This window comes from Cannabis sativa, chromosome 2 (genome assembly GCF_029168945.1).
Source record: "Cannabis sativa cultivar Pink pepper isolate KNU-18-1 chromosome 2, ASM2916894v1, whole genome shotgun sequence".
In the NCBI taxonomy this organism is placed as follows: domain Eukaryota; kingdom Viridiplantae; phylum Streptophyta; class Magnoliopsida; order Rosales; family Cannabaceae; genus Cannabis; species Cannabis sativa.
Genome location: NC_083602.1, coordinates 72,271,456 through 72,294,739, shown reverse-complemented (window position 1 = coordinate 72,294,739; position 23,284 = coordinate 72,271,456). Strand labels below are relative to the sequence as shown.

The window sequence follows — 23,284 nt, the reverse complement described above, 5'->3', positions numbered from 1 at the left end:
TATACCAAAGAAATCATTGTCCACGCATCACTCTGTTGATAACTCTGTTCACAATCAATACTGTTCTCAAATTCACCAATCTTTCTCAGCCCAATAGTCTTCAACAATTCCACCAAATTCCAATTCAAATCATCCAACTCAAAATTATCACACTACTGCTACCACATTTAAATCACAATGACAATCTCAAGCACCATTTAATATAACACTAGCAGTTCCACGACAGCCACCAATTAAGCACTGTAATCCAAAATAATTTTCAAATGAAATCACCAAATCAGAACTTAGCTTAGATTGGCGGAGAAGCTCGGCTTGACAGAGGACTCTCGGTTGCTGGGCAGTGATTCGTGCAGGTGTGACTGTGTTGAAGTCGACCAAGCGAAGGAGGATGTTAGGGTCGAAGAGGTGATAGTGGTGGTTCGGTTGCTGTGTTGCGGGTGAGGCCGTGATGTTGTTGGGTTGTTGATTTTGGTGGTGCGGGTTAGGTCGAATGGTGAGCTGCTGGTGCGAGGTGGTGGTGAGGTCGTGGTGTAGTTCGAAGGTTCGAGCTTGAAGTCGAACTGGTGCGAGATTTGGGTGGAAAGTGCGACTGGAACTAGGTGCGGGCAGTGTGATGGTGTGGTTCGAAAGGCTTGGAGCTGGGCGATGGGGTGGTTCGAAGTCAGGTGGAATGGTGTTAACTGGAGCTGGTTCGGTGTAGGGCGAAAATGGTGAACAGAGGTAAAGATTGGGTCGAGTTGGGGGGTTTGCTCGTGGTGTTGGTTCGAGCTTGATGTCGAACTGGGTTGATTTGGTGGTTCGAAGGTTGGGTTCACGGGCTGTGAATGGGATGTTTGTTGAGATGAGTGTTGTGAGGTATGGGTTGAGTCGAATGGTGAGCTGGGATGCGGCTGGGTCGAGCTTGGCTTGAACGGAGGCTATGGTGTTCACGGGTGAATTCTGGTGGTGGAGGTGCGATTTGGGTGAAGGATGCTTCGGCTGGTTCGGCTGTTCAAGAGAAATGAAGAAGATGAATTGAATGTGGTAGGGTTGAGGATGGGCTGACCATTCATTGGGCTGGTCAACTCGCTGGGGCCCAGTTGACCAAAGAAATTGGCCCAAAACTGATTTAAATAATGTGAAGTGGGGTCTTTGTATCTCCAAAAATACTTGGGCTCACTCAATTCAACACTAAAGTACAACCTCAAATAATTTGTCTGAACAATAATAGACCTATCCAATGATTGAATGAAGAACAAAATGACAATCACATGTTTTTTTTTTCTGACAGACCATTCACTTTATTTTTTTTGTTCAAACCCCAGTTCATTTGATCAGCCTAAGACCAAAACACTTCTTGCTAAGTTGTTGCTATAGCAACTGAACAGCAACCTGACACCCCAAACTTAGTGCTTTTGCCCAAATCAAAATTTCTTCATTCCACAGCCTTTTTCACTTGATTCTCTGCACAAAGAAAAGAAAATATTCAATTTCACCATGACAATTATTTATAGCTAATTATAATATATAAAGATATAATGTTTTTTTTTTTCTTTTGCTTTTTTTTTTTAAGGGGGTGCCTTTCACTGATTTTTTTTTTTTTTGTTCTTTTCATTCTTTTTCAATTTTTTTTTTTTTTGGCACACCAAATTACAATGATCAAGCGTCTTTTAAAGAAATCGAGGTCTTCTCTCGGTTGACCTCGCCTCTCCAATAGTGTTTCAGCCGCTGTCCGTTCACTTTAAATTCCCTCCCGGATTGTTGATCTTTCACGGTAATCGCACCAAAAGGAGTCACTTCTTGCACAGTAAACGGGCCAGACCAACGGGACTTTAATTTCCCAGGAAAGAGTTTGAGCCTTGAATTAAAGAGTAACACTTCTTGTCCTTTTGCAAAAACTATTTCCTTGATTCTCTCATCATGCCATCTCTTTGTCTTCTCCTTGTACAATTTAGCATTCTCATATGAAAACAAACGTAATTCATCCAACTCGTTCAGCTGTAACTTTCTTGCTTCTCCAGCTGCTGAAATATCCATATTGAGATTTTTTAGTGCCCAAAACGCCTTGTGTTCTAACTCTACGGGAAGATGGCATGCTTTCCCATAAACTAGGCGATATGGAGACATGCCTAGAGGAGTTTTATATGCTGTCCTATACGCCCAAAGTGCATCATCGAGGCGTTGGGACCAATCTTTTCTGTTGGGATTTACAACCTTCTCCAATATGCCTTTAATTTCCCGATTAGATATTTCAGCTTGCCCGTTAGTCTGTGGGTGATAGGCAGTAGCAATTTTGTGTTTTACACTATATTTTGCCAAGAGGGCAGCCAACACTTTGTTCACAAAGTGTGTTCCCTCATCACTTATCAAAGCTCTAGGAGTCCCAAACCTTGTAAAAACATGTTTATGAAGGAACTTCATAACCACTCGAGCATCATTCTTGGGACTAGCAATTGCCTCCACCCACTTTGACACATAATCCACCGCCACTAGAATGTAGAGATTCCCAAAGGATTGTGGGAAAGGTCCCATAAAGTCGATACCCCACACGTCAAACAACTCCACCTCCAAGATACAATTAAGAGGCATTTCATTCCTGGCAGAGATATTTCCAACTCTCTGGCAGCGATCACATTGTTGAACAAAAGCATGAGCATCTTTAAAAATAGAAGGCCAATAATACCCGGATTGAAAAACCTTGGCCGCCGTGCGTTGTCCACCAAAATGGCCACCATAAGGGGCTGAATGACAATGCTCCAAGATGCTTCTAACTTCACCCATTGGCACACATCGCCGCATAATACGATCGGGGCACTGCTTGTACAAGTATGGCTCATCCCAAAAATAAAACTTGCTATCATGAAGAAACTTTTTGAGCTGCTGCTTGGTAAAATCAGGTGGATAGGCACCTCCAACTAAGTAATTGACAATGTCTGCATACCATGGTACCCGTGTTTGCTCTACCACTAGCAGTTGCTCATCTGGGAATGAGTCTTGAATTTGTAATTCTCCCTCTAAGTGGCTGCTGTGATTGTTACTTTCCAACCTAGAGAGATGATCTGCCACTTTATTTTCTGTCCCTTTTCTGTCTCGAATTTCCAAGTCAAACTCTTGTAGCAACAAAACCCAACGAATAAGCCTCGGTTTAGAATCTTTCTTGGTTATCAAATACTTGATTGCCGAGTGGTCAGTATACACAACAACCTTGGTTCCCACAAGATACGATCTGAATTTCTCAAAGGCAAAAACCACCGCTAGCAACTCTTTCTCAGTAGTGGTGTAGTTAATTTGGGCATCAACAAGAGTTTTGCTTGCATAATAAATGGAATGAAAGATCTTATTCTTCCGCTGCCCAAGAACAGCCCCAACGGCAAAATCACTTGCATCACACATGAGTTCAAAGGGCAATGACCAATCGGGTGCTACAATCACGGGGGCCGTAACAAGAGCTGTCTTCAACTTCAAAAATGCTTCATTACATTCAGCGGTAAACTCAAATGGTCTATTTTGTTCTAGCAAGTTACACAAGGGTTTGGACACCTTAGAAAAGTCTTTAATGAAGCGCCTATAGAAACCCGCGTGTCCAAGGAAGCTTCTTATGCCTTTCACCGTGGTAGGGGCTGGTAGCTTCTCAATCACTTCTAGCTTTGCCTTGTCAACTTCTATCCCCTTGCTAGACACTTTGTGACCCAACACAATACCCTCTTGAACCATGAAGTGGCATTTCTCCCAATTAAGCACCAAGTTGGTTTCTTCACATCTTGCTAACACTCTTTCCAAATTCTCCAAACACATCCCAAATGAATCCCCGTAGATAGAGAAGTCATCCATGAATATCTCCAAAATACTTTCAGCCATATCCGAGAAAATAGCCATCATACACCTTTGGAAAGTCGCGGGAGCATTGCACAATCCAAATGGCATCCTCCTAAAGGCAAAGGTACCATATGGACAAGTGAAGGTGGTTTTCTCTTGATCTTCCGGTGCTATAGAAATCTGATTGTAACCCGAATATCCGTCAAGAAAGCAATAAAACTCTTTTCCCGCCAAACGATCCAACATTTGGTCAATAAATGGCAGCGGAAAATGATCCTTCCGAGTAGCATTGTTTAGCTTCCGGTAGTCCATACACACCCTCCAACCGGTCACGGTTCGAGTAGGAATCAACTCATTGTTTGCATTAGCCACCACCGTGACTCCTCCTTTCTTGGGCACACATTGAACAGGACTAACCCATGAGCTATCCGAAATTGGGTACACAATACCATAATCTAGCCACTTGATCACTTCTTTTCGCACCACTTCTTTCATGGCGGGATTCAATCTTCGCTGATGCTCAACAGAATTGCTACAACCAGCTTCTAAAAGTATCTTGTGCGTGCAAATCGTTGGACTAATACCCCTTATGTCCGCCATAGTCCACCCGATTGCTTTCTTATGCTTTTTCAACACCTCTAGCAAAGCACCTTCATTTTCAACTACCAAGTTTGATGCTATAATAACTGGCAGCGTGTCATTCTCCCCCAAATAGGCATACTTCAGATGGCTTGGCAAGGGTTTCAACTCCAACTTCGGTGGTTCTTGGATGGAGGGTTTTGGAGGCTTAAAATTACTTTCCTTCAACTCCAAAGATTCAAAGGGCTTCTTGAAGTTAGGAATAGGTTGCAATGGCTCCACCCAAGCAACTTGGTTGTCTTCATCTTCACTCAAGTCTTCAAGCTCATCAAAAGAACTTATAAATTTCTCATCCCTCCAAGCTTCCTTGTGAAATTTTTCAGCCACTATCGAGTCAATTACACTTATGCGGGAGCACTCTTCTATCTCATCCGGAAATCTCATAGCATTGAACACATTAAAGGTGACTTTTTGGTCATTCACCCTCATTGTGAGCTCCCCATTTTGCACATCAATCAGAGTTCTCCCGGTAGCAAGGAATGGTCGACCCAAGATAATAGGCACATCTCTATCAGCTTCATAGTCTAGGATGATGAAATCAGCTGGAAAAATGAACTTGTCAACCTGTACTAGAACATCTTCTATTTTTCCTTCTGGATGGGCCATGGACCTGTCAGCAAGTTGCAATGTAACAGTTGTAGGACGTGCTTCACCAATACCCAACTTCTTAAAAATCGACATAGGCATGAGGTTGATGCTTGCACCCAAATCACATAAAGCTCTTCCAACATCCCTCCCCCCAATAGAACAAGGGATTGTAAAACTACCCGAATCCTTCAACTTCGGTGGAATCTTACTTTTCAACATGGCGCTGCATCCTTCGGTAAGAGCTACAGTTTCAAACTCCCCCAACCTCCTTTTCTTTGTCAAAATGTCTTTTAAGAACTTGACATAGTTCGGCATTTGCTCCAATGCTTCCACCAAGGGAATATTGATATGGAGCTGCTTCAACACATCTAAAAACTTCTTGAATTGCCCATCTTGTCTGCTTTCCGAAATCTTTGAGGAAATGGAAGGGGTGGTTTAGTACATACCGGTGCGGATTGCCGATCGTCGATTGCCGACCCGATGCCGTATCAACCGGTCTCGGTATCAGCAATTTCCTGGGCAGTTTTTTTACTCAATTTTTCGTCGTTTTGGATTGAAGTGGGCTCCCCACTACCCTTTATTTCCTCCTCAGAATTTTTCAGATGCTTGCCACTCCTCAAGTGAATGGATTTGCATTGCTCCTTCCCATCCCTCCTTGGATTCTCCGTGTCACTAGGCAAAGAACCTTGCGGCCTAGCTTTCAATTCATTGGCCAAATGTCCAAGTTGCAACTCTAAGTTTCGAAGAGAGGCAGCTTGACTTTGTATCACCGCATCATTTTTGGCCATATAATCCCGCATTAGACTTTCCAAAGAACTTGGTTGGGCATTTTGAGCATGTTGTGAATGTCGGGGTTGTTGTGAAAAACCCGGTGGATATGCTTGTCTTCCTTGGGCTGGTGCGGTGCTTGAGCTTGCTCCTTGACCTCCCCAAGACAAATTAGGATGATTCTTCCAAGATTGATTGTAAGAGTTTGAGAATGCCCCATTGTTTCTGTTAAAATTCTGATTTCCCATGTAACAAACGGACTCCGGATTAGATGGACACTTCTCAAACACATGCCCTTCTCCACAAAACACACATGAGACATCATCACTTTGAATGGCAGCAGCTGGTTGAATATTTTTAGCGTTCCCAATACTCAAATTCTTCAAAACATTCGTCATGGAAGCCATTTGAGCTGTCAAAGCCGTTATTGCATCCACCTCAAGGACTCCCGCCACTTTTCTACTTGTTGGAGCTCTTGTGTTGGACCATTGGTAGTTGTTACTTGCAATGGTCTCCAAAATCTCAAATGCTTCATTGTAAGACTTCGACAAAATAGCACCATTGGCCGATGCATCTAACACCATTCGAGAAGCTGCATTCAAGCCATTATAAAAAGTCTCCATCTGAATACAATGTGGAATGCCATGATGTGGACACTTTCGCAAAAGTTCCTTAAACCTCTCTCACGCATCACTTGTGGACTCATCTTCAAGTTGCTGAAAAGACATGATCTCACTTCTGAATTTTGCATTTCTAGTAGGAGGAAAGTATTTCCTCAGAAACTTCTCAGCAAGGTCATTCCAATTGGTCACAGAATCAGGCGGCAAAGTGTTGAGCCATGATCTAGCTCGGTCCCGTAGTGAGAATGGAAATAGCTTCAACCTTAACACCTCTTCACTCACTCCTTGGATCTTGAAAGAATCGCTCACCTCCAAAAATGAACGGAGATGGAGGTGAGGATCCTCAGTTGGCATCCCGCTGAATTGCCCCACGGTTTGGAGCATTTGAAACATCACTGGCTTGAGCTCAAACTGTGGTGCTTGTATTTCAGGCCTCACAATGCCTGGATTGAGCTCATTAAACATGGGGGCTGCATACTCCCTTATAGCCCTTGCTCGATCATCTGCCAATATGATGGGATTAACAATTTGTTGAGCAACCCCATCATCATCAAAATTCTCAGCCATGATGTCTCGGCCCTTAGCCTTTTGAACCCTTCTTCTTCTTCGGAATGTACGTTCAATCTCGGGGTCAATAGGAGCAAGTTCAAAGTCTTCTTGTTGGTTCATACACTATAGATACCTGAGATTTCAAAGACAAACCAGCAAGATTAAAAGCACAAAAATTCTTAGAATGTGAATTAGTTGATAAAACAAAATTTAGAACTTAAAGTCCCCGGCAACGGCGCCAAAAACTTGTTGTGAAAATTTTATTGCTTTATAATTGCGCAAGTGTACACAATCACAAACAAGTAATACAATGATAAGTAAATCAAAGTTCGTCTCCACAGGGACTTTTTACTAAATAATGTTAAATCAACTAAAAGTAATTCCAAGAATTTCAAATAAAAATAAAATAAAGTCACACATTAATTCACAAGAAAAATTGATAGCTTTGAATCTAAACTTGAGAACTAATTTTTTAAACTAAATAAACTAAAAATAAGAAACTAAAAGTGATTAAAATGGTGGTAATTTCAGATTTGGAAATTAGACTTGGGTGATTAATTTCCACTTGTATGTCCCAGTTGATACAACAATGACCCAGCAATGAATCAACAATCCTGGCACAGTTAACAAATTTCAACAAAAACCAGCAAGCTTTTTCCAAAACTTGCAAATAACCATTCATAATCTCACAATGCATTCCTACATCAGTTTAGATTACAAATAGCCCAACAAAGCATCAAATCCTTAGTTATACATGGTAGCAAAATATTCCTATTTCACTACTAATTAATACTTAAAAGAAAAGGTAGAAATCATGCATCAATTAGAAGGGTTCAACTAGGTCTTACTTTTCCAAGTAGGATCTAGCTTGCTAAATGTTAAAAATGGCCAAAAATTAACATTCATTCAACATTTCATCACAACTAATTGAACTAAGTCAAGATTACTTCATCATTGCAAAGTCACAACACTAGTCCATACAAGGGTTTATAACCACCCAAATCTCAAAAAGTTTAGTTCATAACTGAAATTAAAAACTCAAAACCAGAAAATGTATTGTTCATGAAGTTAAAGAGAAGCTTAAGGAGAAGAAAATGATACAAAACGAAGTGGAGAGCAAGAGAAATGAGTGGTGAGCTCAAATCCTTTCTTTGATAGTTGTCTTCTTCTCCTTCTTCTCAATCTTCTTCTTCTTTGTACTCTCTTTCTCTGTACTCTTTCTATTCTTTTTGCTGCTGTAATTTTCGTACCACCTTTTCAAAGTGCAGCCAGCCACCTTTTTTTTTTTATTTATCCTCTCTTTTCCTTTTTGCTCCCCAATTAGGGTACCAAAGTTTACCCTAATTGGAAATCCCAATCATCACCCACTTGTCCTTCATTTTCCACATGTTTGTTGAGTCAATAGCCAAATTCCGCCACCTCAGCTCGTTTTTCTTTTCATTAAAGCCAGCTGGACTATCTGCCAAAATAAACTTACTGGGCTGACAAGTTGCTACGCGATGATTGCTATAGCAATGCCAGTCAGCAAGAATCATTTTCCTGCTCCTTTTTCTCCTTGTCCCAAACATTTCCAAATACCTAGTCTTGTATTTTTTCTGCTTAAAACACATAAAAACAATAACATAAGTCTATTTAACACTTACTAACACAAACACTTCCATTTATTACAAAGACACAATAAACTAGACACAATTACACAATATAAACATTAATTGCTCCACATTTCACATTAAATTCAAGCTTAAAGATATGAAAATAACTCTAAATCTTAGACTGTATCTATTGTGTATTTTGGTTTTATGTTTTTGAGGCATCGTAGTATATAGTTCTTTTATAAACTTTTTATAACAAGAATTCATGAAACACGTTTTTTTCTGCCGTTCTGATATCCATTGTCAGGTACGCCTCTTAAAACTTGTGATCATTGCTTAGCTGGAAAAACACATAGAGTTTCTTTTCATACACATCCACCATCTAGAAGATCTAATGTTATTGATCTAATCCACACTGATGTCTGTACTATGAAAACTAGAACTCTTGGAGGTGCACTTTATTTTGTTACTTTTATTGATGACCATTCTAGAAAAGTTTGGGTTTTTGCTTTAAAGTCTAAAGACCAGGTGCTCGATGCTTTCAAAGAATTTCATGCCAAAATTGAAAGAGAAACTGGAAGAAAGTTGAAGTGTGTTTGAGCAGATAATGGTGGTGAGTATAGGGGTCCATTTGAATACTATTGTAGACTCCACGGAATCAAGCTTAAGAAGTCAGTTCTAAAAACTCCTCAACATAATAGTTTGGTAGAAAGAATTAACAGAACAATTAAACAAAGGATTAGGTATATGCTTTCCCATACCAATCTACCTAAGTCCTTTTGGGGGGAGGCTATGAGAACTGCAGTTGATTTGATTAACCTTTCTCCTTCAGTTCTTCTAAACGCTGATGTGCGTGAGAGAGTATGGAAAGGGAAAGATGTCTCATATGGTCATATGAGAGTCTTTGGGTGCAGAGCATTTGTTTATATTCCGAAAGATGAGAGATCCAAGCTTGATGATAAGGCAAAACCATGTATTTTCTTAGGGTACGGTCATGAAGAGTTTGGGTACATATTATGGGATCCAGTGAACAAGAAGATTATTAAAAGCAGGGATGTGGTTGTTGGGTTTTATGCCCTAAATAAAACTCTTTACAATCTGATTAGTCATCAATATAAGAAATTTGAAGTGATTGATGTTTGCATGAATTTTACATGCTAATGGTTTAATATGTTTAATATGTTTATTACATTCATACACACAAAATCAGTTAAATCCAGATCATATGTTTATTCACAATTACAGTATCGTCAACACAGTGGAATGTGATTGTGATCATATGCATCAAAAGTTTTGGTCCCTGTTTCATCAGTGTTATTGGATTTACACTAATGTGATAATCAACGATGATGTGTACTTACACTTGGAGTAAGTGTTATGTTCTTTCCAGGACATTAGTAAAGTATGCTAGTTTCGAATGTATGGAGTATACATTGGACTGGACCGATATTGCAACTAAGTTAAGATATTACAAACTTACCGTTATACATATCTTTCCAAGTCAATATCAGTAGTTGATCTTAAGATTAAAAAGAATCTAAATCCTGATATGTTTGGGCTCAACTCAGGAGTGCTATTCATGTTCTTAGATTTATTAGTTAAGCCTACTTTCGGGTCAGGGTGATACGTATATTTCGAGAACATGATAGTATGATTGAGTGGGAGTGCTGAACATAAATATGGAATCTATAGCTTCTACTGGTGTATAGAAGTCAAGTGATGATTCCCTTCGAGCATAGCAAATAGAAGTAAATGGATGAGCTCTTGTTTAACTGACTAATTATTAGATCACTAAACACCATTTACAGGTAGCTAAGTGTTTTAAGGGGCAAAATACATTGAGGGGTGAGAACGGTAAAGAAATCCCATCTCAATGTAAATCATCTATATAGAGGATCTTTAAATCACAATAAGATTATGACAATGGTTAAATGAGATAGTATATTGGTATCGTGAAACATACAATATGCTCTATATAAGTCTGAGAGTGCAATTCTAAGTTCTAAGAGTGGATTCAACGAGAATTAATAAGTAGGAATTTACTTGGTAAATTTGGTTCACTTATTGGAAGCTCAGCATATAGATCCATGGTCCCCATTCTAGTTGAGAACATTCTGCTTGTAAGACTCATTAATTGATTCGTGATTGATCAATTATAATTCTAAAGTTAGACTATGTCTAATTTTATGAATTTTCACTAAGCAGGGGTGAAATTGTAAGGAAAAGAGTTTTCTAGGTTTATTTATTTATTAATAGACTTTATATGTCTAATTAATAATTAAATTAAATGACAATATTATTTAATAATGTATTTTAGTTATTAAATAATTAGTTTTGGCATTTAAAAGGTTAGAATTGGAAAATTGGCATTTTTGAGAAAATAGAGATAAAATTTGATAAAATTGCAAAATTAAGTGAGGCCCAATAACACCATATGGCCGGCCACTTAAATATATTTTTCAAATTAATATTTTCATTATTTTAATGCCAAATAAATCCTAACCTAAACCTAGTAGTTGCCTATAAATAGAAAGTGATAGCTCAGTCTCATAACATGCTTTCATTAGCTTTCTGACAGAATTTTCTCTCTTCAGAAAAACTGAGCCTTCCCTCACTTTCTACCTTGGCCGAAATACCTCTCTCTCTTTTCCCTTCATCTTTTTCGTGACCCTAGTGAAAGAGTAAGTGCCCACACACAGCAAGCAGTAACTCAATCATAGATTGGAAGACTGTGAAGGATCAAAGCTTGAAGAAGGAGGACATTCGGGCTCAGATCTTGATTATACTCTCCTACAGAAAGGAATCAAGGGTTAGAGATCTGAGTGGAAGGAGACATTTATTCTGCTGCATCAATGTAAGGTTTTCTTAACTTAATATGTGTTTAATTTATCGTTTTAGAAAGTTCATATTTAGGATGTTAATAAACATACTTGTGAGTAGATCTAAGATCCTGGTAAAATAATTCCCAACAACTGGCCTCAGAGCCATGGTAATTGATTTACTTACATGAATTTTGGACTTTAAAACGATTGTTTGTATGTTCTTTGGATGGTATCATGTTGTGTTGAGTGTTATTTGATGATTGGTTGGTGTTTGTGAAATTTTCGTGAAAAATAATTGTGATTTCGTTTCTGGAATTATTTTTATTGGATAGTATGGAAAAAATTAAGCAAGTTAGCCTTTTACAGAACTCAATTTGGATTTTATTTGAATTAGTTATGATTTTTTGAAGATTTGAAAAAAATCGGGGTTGTGCTGATATTTTCCTGCGATCGCAAATCTGTCCGTACAGTTTCGAATTTTTTCGTTTTTCTTCGATTTTTCATGCTTTTTCATGTAATTAACTTCCAATTTTTTGTATGGTTTTGTATATATACTATTACTATTCCTAATTCAATTCTAATTATCATTTTGAATTAATTTAGTATTTTTTTTAATTTAATTCAAGATATTAGTGTAATTTGAATTTGAATAGAATTAGTATCTATCTTCTTGCTTAAATATCTATCTTATTTTTAAATTTGATTATATTTTTTAAATTTAAGGTCAGATTTTATAAGATATTTATAATATCTTTTAAGACATTTTTTTAATAATATCTTATCTTTTAAGATTTTTTTTTTTAAAATCAAATCTTTTTAGATATTTTGACCTTATTTAAATTTAAATAAGATATTTATAATCATGTAATTTTAAATAGATATAAGATATTTTACTAACTTTTAAATTTTGTTATTTTATTTATTCAAACTAAATTTAAAATCTGAAAAGATATTTCTTTTATCTTTTCTAATTTTTATTTAATTTTTATTTTTAAAATAACATTTAATATTTAAAAGTAGTTAGTAAATTTTTGAAATGATATTTAGGTTGGTTGAAACCTAATTTTTTCAAAATAGTAGGTTTAATTTTAAATATTTTTTTTTAATAAATTCGAAATTTAAATTTATTTTTTATTTTATTTTCGAAATTAATTAAATTTTTTTAAAAATTTTATTTTTCGAAATTAATTAAAATATTTTTTATTTAATTATTAATTTCGAAAATTATTTATTTAAAATTAAATAAATCCTACTTCCAACTATCCAGCTAACCTTGTTGCAGGAGTATGTGTTTTTAGCTTATGTGTAAGTTTTAAAAACCTATTATTACTTGATTGCAAATAGTCATGGTTACTTTTTGCCAGATCTAATGATCTGATGGCTCCCTTGGTCAAGTTAATAATTTGTAACAGGTAAATTTTACAATCTTCTTTCATCTGTGTATGACCTAGCAACATGATAGGATCCATCCAAAGTGTGCCTGTGTGAGCCTATATGTTTATTTTGTTTTAATATAGATACATATAGGTTGTTGCTAAATAAAATGTCACACCATGATAGATTTTATTTAGGTCCATTTAGTTATTGGACCTATTCAATTAATAACAGTTATTTATTTTAAGGTTAAATTCCTCTCTTTTGGGCCTCGTGTGAGAGTTGGGAGCCATAGAAGTGGGTACGACATGCGAACCCGGCACCCCTCACATGAACTACCCCAATTGTGAAGGCCCATTTGCCTGATTTGAATAATTGTACTAGGTTAATTATATTAGTTTGACCTAATAAAATTGAATTAGCAACATAATTAACTTTTAAAATATATGAAAATTTATTTTCATTTTAATATTTTAAAGTTAATTTTAAGATAAACACTTTTAGTTTAGATATTATTCTAGACAAACTATTTGTATTTTTCTTGTATTTAATTAAATATAGAATTTTAACTAACTAAGATTCTTTCTGGAGCTTATTTAATTAAATATTCCTATTTAAGTTATAAATTAGTTGTATCAACTGATTTTTCTTATCTAACTTAAATTTGAATATTTTATTTAAATTTTAAATCAAGTTGAGGAATCCTAGGCATTAGTTATTAAAGATTCTTAAGATATTTTTTAAGTTAATATCTTTTCAAATATTAACTTAAAATGGAATATTTTAGATATTTTTTTGGTTAATATCTTTTCAAATATTAACTTTAAAAAGATATCTTCAAATTAAGTGGTTACAACTTAATTTGTGATATTTAATTAAATCTAGATTTGAAATTATTTAAGTTTTAGATTTTTTCTATATAACTTAAATTAGATATTTTTTCAAATTTTGAAAAGATACTTAGTCAAATAAGATATTTTCTAGATAGTAATTTCTAGACTACTCATTATTTCTAATATTTAAATAGGAAAATTATACTTTGTGAAATTAATTATTTAAATAATTAATTTTGGTACAATTTTATTAAGTATATTTTTCCTAGTATTAAATAGAAATTAATAATTAAGCTTTCTCTACACTTAATTATTATTTCTTGAATTTAATACATTTAATTAAGTTGAAAAATCTAAATATCTAAGTTGATTTTCATAATGATACTTAAATATTTATTGATTTTTCATGACACTTAATTAAATAGAAAATTATTTTTAGGTTGAAATTTAATTTTTCAACTTAAATTTAAATAATTTTCAATATATATATATATTTTTCTTTATTTTATTAATCAATTTCAAAATTTGCATTTTAATTATGCAATATTTTCGAATTTTTTTTATTTTGAAAAATAGATTGAGTTGTAAATATTATTTATTTTAATTAATTCTTGGGCCAACTTCAATCAATGATTTTTTCATTTAATTGATTAATTTAAAATAAATGAATTTAAAATATATATATTATTAGAAATTGAATTAACTAGTCAAAAGAATATCTAGATAGGTGATATTTTTGCTTGAAGTATTTCTTTTCTATTTTTATTATTTTCGAAAATTGTATTTTTATATACTTTAAATTTTCGAACTCAATAAATATATTCTCAAAGGAAATTTTTAAGTTGCTAATTATTTATTTAATTCAACTTAAATTAATTTCCTTAATATTTATATTTAAGATTACTACTAAGATGGAAATAATTAATTTTATTTCAATCACCATCTAAGTATAATTTTATAAATATCATATTAAATTCTTATTTTTGAATTTTAATTCTTAATTTGGAATTTAATGAGATTTATTTATTAGAATAATAAAGAAAATACATTTTAAACAATGAGCTTTATTATTATTAAGATATTCGATCACCATTGTGGGTTTTACACCGCGTTTGTTTTAGTGAGTAATCCTCCCTAATGGAGGAACGTTCATTAGCAATTTCGCACTGTTTAATCTCGCACGATAAGTGGTTTGTAAGTGTTTTATATGGTATAGATCACCCTAATGGTGGCGACCATATTTGACTTGCAAATTGCGAAACAATGGTAGAAGCTCATGAGATAGAATAGCCTTGACTCTCGCCTAAACGGGACAACGCTGGATTCTGATCTTGATCGAATAAAAGGTTGCTAGAATGTTTAACATTTTAGATGAGCTGACAACTCTATTCAATGGATGGTAGCTTTGACTCTCGCCTAAATGGGACACTGATATCAGTTTTTTGAAAACCTTGGAAATTATTTAGGATTGAAATTTTTTTAAGTATTTTCTCATATCATTCCTACTTGCTATGTGCTTATAATTTCTGAATTATTTTTGTGTGTTAAACCATTATTTAATTTCTATTTGTTGATTTCTATTATTTTGTAGTATCCTGTTTTGTCAAAATGAATCCCATGTTAAAACTGTTGACTGAAAATAAGCTGAATGGATCTAACTTTAATAAATGGAATGAGAACATTAATATTGCTCTCATAGGAGAAAGTGCCTTGTTTGTTTTAACTGAGTCGTCACCTGAAGTGCCTGGGGATAATGCATCGAAAGCTGTGAAAGAAAAGTATGAGCGTTGGCAGAAAGCAAATGACAAAGCTCTATACTTTATGCTTTCTAGCATGGTTGACACCCTCAAAATTGGTTTTCTAAAACTGAGAAGGCTGCTGAAGTTATGACGAAGTTAAATGAGCTATTCGGTAAGGCATCACTTCAGTCACGCTTTGACGCGACTAAGAAGTACATCAATGCACGGATGGAACCTCATCAAAACGTGCGTGATCATGTCCTCCTCATGTCCAGTTATTTCCAAGAAGCCCAGGATCATGGTGTTGAAATGGACAGTGCTACTCAAGTTAGTCTTATCTTGAATAGCCTGACTCCAGCATTTCTACCATATACATCAAATTATGTCATGAATAAGAAGGAAATTGACTTTCATGAATTAGTCAATGACCTTCAAACTTATGAAAATTTGATTGGAGGACCCAAGAAGAAAGGGAGTAAACCTCACAATCCTGGGAATGGTAATGGGACGATGAAACCTGAAGCAAATATTGCCTTTGCTTCAAAGCCCAAATCGAAGAAGAAGTGGAACAACACCAAGAAGCGAACAAAAGCCATGAAGAATAAAATGGCTGTTCCTTCTGGTGATGCTACACTTAAAGGAAAGTGTTTCTACTGCAATGAGAAAGGTCATTGGAAACCCCAATGTCCTAAACTTCTTGCAAAGAAACAAGGTATTTCCATTTATAAACTTTAAGAGTTTAGTGAATTATTATCAAATTGGATTTATGATTCTGGACTAAACTTTGTTTATTTGTTTTCTTCTTCTGATAGGCCAAGCTACTTGAACTCAATTGAGTTGAATCAGAAAGCTGGACCAAGGGTGAAATCGTCCAGATGAAGATGAAGCTCTTCAATTTTTGAATTAATTGTTTTAGTTTAAAGACAATTTGGATTTCAAATTTTAGTTAGGGATATTTATCCCTGTTTCTCTCATATTGTTGCAATACATTTTTTTTTAATAAAATTTTATTTTTGGTATTCACTATTGCAATTTATGAGATTGAGCTTCATTTATTTTATCTTCATCAACAATTACCACATTATATTTGTATGTTTGTATGTGTAAGTGTTTTTATTATTGATGCAAATTCTATGATATTTACAACTCTTCATAGAGTTATATTATATAAACACTAGAAATTATTTCTATGTTTATCAATAATTGTTAATTCTCATACAATTATTAAGAATTTGTTTAATAAAAGGATCTTATGATCTGATAGGGGTGGAGAAAAGTTAAGAAAACTATGTAGTTCAACGATCTTTTATATCTAATGAACTCTGGATAATATTCAACTCCACATAAACTCTATCACACTAAGAGAATCATGATCTTTATAACCTTTAGGGGTGGATCATAATCTCTATATACTTAGGGGTGGAGGTTATCCATAGTACCCTATATGTATATTCTTAGGGGTGGAGTCTATTCCACAATTCCCTATGAAACACATATCTTGTTTAAACATAGAAGTAATATAATGAGTCAGCTATTGTCAATATAAATTCTTGATCTTGATTGTATGTTCCATTTCGATTTTACTGTTGTAAGTAAAAGTTTGATACCTTTGAAAGTTCTTTGTTAAAGTTTCACACTACCTTAATTGAGTGGGAGAATTTTCAAATTCTATACCCATCTTTATTAGGTTGATAATTGTGATAGGTACTTAAGAACAATACTGAAAAGTAAATCTAACCATTCACATGGATAGGTATAGCTTATCAGAATTATGAGAATAAGATAAAGAACTCTAGTTCAGTCCATTCGAATGACTTGAACCAAGAATTCTTATTCCTCATAAAATTTGATGGTATCTTAATTTTGATTACTTTAATCTCTGGCATGTATTTTTCACTTCAAATACTAGTCTGCTATGTTGATGACTTAGTCTTAAAGTTACAGACTAATACAAAAGTCACAACTAGGTAACTCTCCAAACAATCAGAGGTTAAAAGTATTATTTAACCAGACATCTGCTATTGAGTGGGAGCTATCTGAGATGTAATCAAATAGGGAACATTAGAAGATATTCAAGAAAGATTTATGTAAGTGATCTATATGTCAGATATTAAGGACCTGTGTATCAGTTGTCTTTGTATCTCACCATCTAATTTTGAAGTTCTATAAGATGGTGCTTACTTTGGTGGTGGAGGAATTATTGTATAATAATTCAAGCTCTACCAGAGAAGAACTATAACTTGGTCTATTCGAAAATACCAGAAAGTTATATCACTGAAGAAAAGTCTACACTGTATTATCTCAATTACATATTTTAAAATATGAGAGATATGTCTTCTGTTAATTCAGATGTACTTTTAAAACAGTAAAGATTTCAGTATCCCTTGATAAGTAAAGCATATAGTAAAGGATGTTTCATAAGTGTATTTATGAACTAGTTTCCAGAAGTTTGGGTGGATTCAAATATACTACACTTGATCTGAAGATCAAGACATCAGATTGACCTATTTGCACAGTTTGTTTTAAATTAGTGCAAGTGGGAGTTTGTTGGGTTTTATGCCCTAAATAAAACTCTTTACAATCTGATTAGTCATCAATATAAGAAATTTGAAGTGATTGATGTTTTCATGAATTTTACATGCTAATGGTTTAATATGTTTAATATGTTTATTACATTCATACACACAAAATCAGTTAAATCCAGATCATATGTTTATTCACAATTACAGTATCGTCAACACAGTGGAATGTGATTGTGATCATATGCATCAAAAGTTTTGGTCCCTGTTTCATCAGTGTTATTGGATTTACACTAATGTAATAATCAGCGATGATGTGTACTTACACTTGGAGTAAGTGTTATGTTCTTTCCAGGACATTAGTAAAGTATGCTAGTTTCGAATGTATGGAGTATACATTGGACTGGACCGATATTGCAACTAAGTTAAGATATTACAAACTTACCGTTATACATATCTTTCCAAGTCAATATCAGTAGTTGATCTTAAGATTAAAAAGAATCTAAATCCTGATATGCTTGGGCTCAACTCAGGAGTGTTATTCATGTTCTTAGATTTATTAGTTAAGCCTACTTTCGGGTCAGGGTGATACGTATATTTCGAGAACATGATAGTATGATTGAGTGGGAGTGCTGAACATAAATATAGAATCTATAGCTTCTACTGGTGTATAGAAGTCAAGTGATGATTCCCTTCGAGCTTAGCAAATAGAAGTAAATGGATGAGCTCTTGTTTAACTGACTAATTATTAGATCACTAAACACCATTTACAGGTAGCTAAGTGTTTTAAGGGGCAAAATACATTGAGGGGTGAGAACGGTAAAGAAATCCCATCTCGATGTAAATCATCTATATAGAGGATCTTTAAATCACAATAAGATTATAACAATGGTTAAATGAGATAGTATATTGGTATCGTGAAACATACAATATGCTCTATATAAGTCTGAGAGTGCAATTCTAAGTTCTAAGAGTGGATTCAACGAAGAATTAATAAGTAGGAATTTACTTGGTAAATTTGGTTCACTTATTGGAAGCTCAGCATATAGATCCATGGTCCCCATTCTAGTTGAGAACATTCTACTTGTAAGACTCATTAATTGATTCGTGATTGATCAATTATAATTCTAAAGTTAGACTATGTCTAATTTTATGAATTTTCACTAAGCAGGGGTGAAATTGTAAGGAAAAGAGTTTTCTAGGTTTATTTATTTATTAATAGACTTTATATGTCTAATTAATAATTAAATTAAATGACAATATTATTTAATAATGTATTTTAGTTATTAAATAATTAGTTTTTGCATTTAAAAGGTTAGAATTGGAAAATTGGCATTTTTGAGAAAATAGAGATAAAATTTGATAAAATTGCAAAATTAAGTGAGGCCCAATAACACCATATGGCCGGCCACTTAAATATATTTTTCAAATTAATATTTTCATTATTTTAATGCCAAATAAATCCTAACCTAAACCTAGTAGTTGCCTATAAATAGAAAGTGATGGCTCAGTCTCATAACATGCTTTCATTAGCTTTCTGACAGAATTTTCTCTCTTCAGAAAAACTGAGCCTTCCCTCACTTTCTACCTTGGCCGAAATACCTCTCTCTTTTCCCTTCATCTTTTTCGTGACCCTAGTGAAAGAGTAAGTGCCCACACACAGCAAGCAGTAACTCAATCATAGATTGGAAGACTGTGAAGGATCAAAGCTTGAAGAAGGAGGACATTCGGGCTTAGATCTTGATTATACTCTGCTACAGAAAGGAATCAAGGGTTAGAGATCTGAGTGGAAGGAGACATTTATTCCGCTGCATCAATGTAAGGTTTTCTTAACTTTATATGTGTTTAATTTATCGTTTTAGAAAGTTCATATTTAGGATGTTAATAAACATACTTGTGAGTAGATCTAAGATCCTGGTAAAATAATTCCCAACAGTGGTGTTTCTTGAAGATCAAATATTTGAAGACAATGACACAGTTCAGAAGCAAAAGTCCCCTGTTAATGTTCCTGTGAGTACTAGCTCAGTTCCTTCACCCATAGTGCATGATGATCATGGGGGAGATGAACAGGAAAACCACGAAGAGCATGTCAATGAAGAAGAACAAGAAGATCGTGGTGAGAATATTTATTATGATGTTCCTACAATTGATGATGATGGTGAGCCAGCTGAACAGGATCAAGAAGCACCTCCACCACCACCCATTGAGACTCCAGTAAGGAGATCCATAAGAGAGCCTAAACCAACTTCAAGATACAATCCTCATGAGTATGTAATGCTCACTGATGAGGGAGAGCCAAAAACTTACCAAGAAGCCATTCTACATGAGTATAAGAATGAGTGGGATGGAGCCATGCAATAAGAGATGGGATCCCTGCATGAAAATCACACATATGACTTGGTGAAGTTGGCTAAAGGGAAGAAAGCTCTCAAGAACAAATGTGTTTACAGGCATAAGACTGAAAACAATAGCTCACAACGGTATAAGGCACGATTGGTTGTGAAAGGGTTCGATCAGAAGTAATGTATTGACTTTGAAGAAATATTTTCTCCTGTTGTGAAAATGTCCTATATTAGAGTTGTTCTTGGTTTAGCTGCTCGCTTGAACTTGGAAGTAGAACAACTTGATGTGAAAATTGCATTTCTTCTTGGTGACTTGGAAGAAAAAAATTACATGGAGTAGCCAGAGGGTTTCAAAGTCAAGGGAAAAGAGAATCTTGCGTGCAAGCTTAGAAGAAGCTTATATGGACTCAAACAGGCACCTAGACAATGGTACAAGAAGTTTGATTCCTTCATGTCGAGCCATGGATATACCAGAACTACTTCTGATCATTGTGTGTTTACAAAGAAGTTTTCTGATGATGATTTCATTATTCTTCTGCTGTATGCTGATGATATGTTCATTGTTGGCCATGATGTCAGAAAGATTGAGAAGCTAAAGGAAGAGTTAAGCAAGTCTTTTGCTATGAAAGACTTAAAATCAGTGAAACAAATACTTGGAATGAGGATTTCCCGTGACAGGAAGAATGGGAAACTTTAGTTATCTCAAGAAGCTTATGTTGAAAAATTTCTTGAAAGATTTAACATGAGCAAAGCTAAAGTAGTTAGTTCTCCACTTGCGGGCCATTTCAAGCTAAGCTCCAAATAATGTCCTACAAGTGAGAAAGATAAACAAGAAATGGTATCAATACCTTACTCATTTGCAGTTGACAGTTTGATGATGCTATGGTTTGTATGAGGCCAGATATTGCTTATGCAGTTGGAGTTGTTAGTTGATTCCTCTCTAATCTTTGGTAAGGATCACTGGAAAGCAGTGAAATAGATATTGAGATATCTACGAGGTACTTCCAGGCTGTGCTTATGCTTTGGCAGTAGTGAACTTATGCTTGATGGGTACACAGATGTAGACATGGCTGGTGATTGTGATTCCAGGTTATCCACTTCAAGATTCTTAATGACATTTGCAGGGGGAGCTGTTTCATGGCAATCGAGGTTACAGAAGTGTGTTGCTTTGTCTACTACAGAAGCTGAATACATAGCTGTAACGTAAGCTTGTAAAAAAGCTTTATGGATGAAAAAGTTTCTACAAGAGTTGGGCATGCAACAAGAAAGATACATTGTCTACTGTGATAGTCAGAGTGCCATTCACCTCTCCAAGAATTCAACATTCCATTCAAGATCCAAGCATATTGATGTTAGATATCATTTGATTCATGATGTACTTGAGATAAAAGAATTACACTTAGAAAAGGTGCATACCAGTGAGAATGATTCCAATATGTTGACAAAGACTTTGCCTAAAGAGAAGCTTAAAGCTTGTAAGCGAAGAGCGGGCTTAATAGAGCCAACCAACTGAGGCGGAGGGGGAGATTCGTTGGGTCCGCCCCTTTGTTGTTGGACTTGGACCATTAAGGGCTTAAGGCCGAAACCTAAAAGAAACAACCAAAAAGAAAAAAAAAAAAAAAAAAGGCTAGTGGTGTATCGTGAGCAGCAAGCAGCCAAGAAAAAAAAAGAAATAAAAATAGAGGGAAAGAAGAGAAAGAAAACTAGAGAGAAAAGGATTTCGGTATTCTGCATTGAAGATCAAGTGGTTGATTCTCATCCATTTTAGCTCAAATTTTGAGTGGTGAATCCTTGCAAGGTGCTCTTCAAATCTACCAGTTTCGATTTGGTAATTGTCCTCTCTAAGGTGCTCTTCTACAATACCCACTTGGTGAGACCCAAACTTTTTTATTTGTGTATTCATCTTTTGAGATGATGATGATTGTATTGGTGATCCAAGATTAAACAATCTTGATGTTGTTGTGAGCCTCTAGTTTTATTAGAGAAGAACTTTGTAATACCAGTATTAATCTTTGGTGATAGTGGATGATTTGAACGGACTACGGTCCCGTAATTTTTCTCGCATTGGGTTTCCACGTAAAAATCTTAGTGTCTCACTTTTATGCTTAATTTGTGTATTTTATATTGTTTGTGGTGCTTTGGTTGATATTTGATAATTGTTTATTGTAGTGTTTGGTGTTTGATAAGTATCCCATTTTTGACATTAAATATTGTAGTTAATTGCAATAAGTTTTCCAACACAGGTTCACTGCACCCTCTTTATATTTCCCTCTTTATTTAATGAAATGGTCTGCAGTCCTTTGAGCTGAGTGTTCCTATCAATATTATTTCTCTAAATCTTCACTCTGAGGGGTTGGGTCCATAACATGCTCTTTGTCTAGTAAAAAATATAAAATAGAGAGTTCTAATAATATATAGTAGTAATAGTATAATAGTAGTGATAGTAATCTATGGTATAACCAACTTTGAATGGGACAAGCTGTGTTGCGTGCTCAGACTAATGAAATAGACCGTGTTGCCTCCTTTGGACAATCTTCTCCAGTCATCCACAAGTTTCAGATCCCAGTTTCATTCCTATCTGGCTATCCAGATAGTCAGCTTCTGCTTGTGTAAAGGTGTAACGTGTAAAGAAGTACGACACATTGTGGATCAGGAAGATCTTGGGATTAATGAGCCAAGGTTTAGTTGGAACTTGGAACATTGTATAAGAATATTATTATTTAAGGAAATATATTTGTATTTAAGGAAATAAATAAATAATTGATTTTCTGATAAATGAATATTTTATATTCATGGAATCTGGACAAAATCAATTATGTAATATTCTATATTATGGTCAGATTTTTATATTCATTGCCTGATTTGATTTCCTGAATTAATTGTCAAAATATTCTGACAATTAATGTGGCGCAGAAACTGATGGAGTATCTCACCTATAAATATAGGGTCTCGGTCCCCGAGCTCCTTACTCATTCTGTTCATAACAGCAAAATTCCATCTAAAGAGAGTTGAGAGAGCAAGGAAGCCCGATTACCCACATCAATCGGTTTCTTTTGCAGATCATGCTTACGTGGGACTAAAGCTCAAAGATTCAATGGCTGGAG

General features: G+C 34.9%; 1 non-coding gene across 1 annotated transcript; it reads left to right on the top strand.

The window, feature by feature from the left end:
* Positions 1 to 6,429: 6,429 nt before the first annotated feature.
* LOC133035217 (small nucleolar RNA R71) lies at positions 6,430 to 6,536 on the top strand. The gene has a single exon (XR_009686497.1). It is a non-coding gene; the product is annotated as a small nucleolar RNA R71 (small nucleolar RNA).
* Positions 6,537 to 23,284: the final 16,748 nt, after the last annotated feature.